This window comes from Bombina bombina, chromosome 5 (genome assembly GCF_027579735.1).
Source record: "Bombina bombina isolate aBomBom1 chromosome 5, aBomBom1.pri, whole genome shotgun sequence".
NCBI lineage: Eukaryota > Metazoa > Chordata > Amphibia > Anura > Bombinatoridae > Bombina > Bombina bombina.
Genome location: NC_069503.1, coordinates 1,075,050,001 through 1,075,051,040, shown reverse-complemented (window position 1 = coordinate 1,075,051,040; position 1,040 = coordinate 1,075,050,001). Strand labels below are relative to the sequence as shown.

The window sequence follows — 1,040 nt, the reverse complement described above, 5'->3', positions numbered from 1 at the left end:
TTGCCGAATTTAAAAAAAGGGCGAAAGACACTCAATGGAATGACCTTTCACTGAGAAATCAGTTTAGATTAGGCCTTTCAGAAGGAATTAAGGATGAGTTGTCTAGATCTGAACTACCACATACTCTTGAGGCTTTAATGACACTTAGCATAACTATAGACAGAAGACTGAGAGAGAGACAGCAGGAGAGATCATTTCATGAATATCCTGCAAAGAAACAAAATACACCCAGCCCCAGCAAATCAACTGCCGAACCTATGGATATAGGTTTTATAAAGGGACCATTAACCCCTGAGGAGAAGATCCGACGAAGGGCTAATAACCTCTGCTTATACTGTGCTTCAGACAAACACACTGTCAGGGACTGTCCTTCCCTCCTGAAACAAAACAAGGGTAAGATATATAAAGAACCTTTTTGTTGTACCATTCAGGATCATGCTCTCCCTTACCTAAATTTATCTCTTCTCTTACAGTGGGAGTCACATCGAATCAACGCTCCCGCGATTATTGACTCAGGAGCTACAGCCTCCTACATAGATACTGTATTCACTAAATTCAATAAAATTCCACTTGTGCAAAAAAGGTCTCCTGTGTTATTACGTGGAATAGATGGTAATCCAATCACATCAGGTCCAGTTAAATATCAAACAATACCCTTACTTGTTGTTACCCCAGAACACCATAGGGAGTATATGTCATTTGATGTAATATCATCCCCTATTTCACCCATAGTTCTCGGTATAAACTGGCTCCGAATTCATAATCCTGAAGTAAATTGGTCTACCTCAACAGTCACATTTAATTCTACATTCTGCTCTACTACTTGTTTCCCAGTTACTATTTTGCAAACCACTGAATCCAATGAGACAATTCAAATTCCTGAGGTTTATAAGGATTACGCAGATGTATTCAGCAAAACCCAATGCGACAATCTTCCTCCTCACAGGAAGTATGATTGTCCTATTGAGATCATACCTGGCTCTGAGATCCCCACGGGTCATATTTACCCACTCTCAAACCCTGAGTTAACACACCTTAAA

At 40.0% G+C, this 1,040-nt stretch overlaps 1 long non-coding RNA gene across 1 annotated transcript; it reads left to right on the top strand.

The window, feature by feature from the left end:
• Positions 1–257: 257 nt before the first annotated feature.
• Positions 258–582, top strand: LOC128659626 (uncharacterized). Its single transcript, XR_008402444.1, has 2 exons — positions 258–393; positions 474–582. It is a non-coding gene; the product is annotated as an uncharacterized LOC128659626 (long non-coding RNA).
• Positions 583–1,040: the final 458 nt, after the last annotated feature.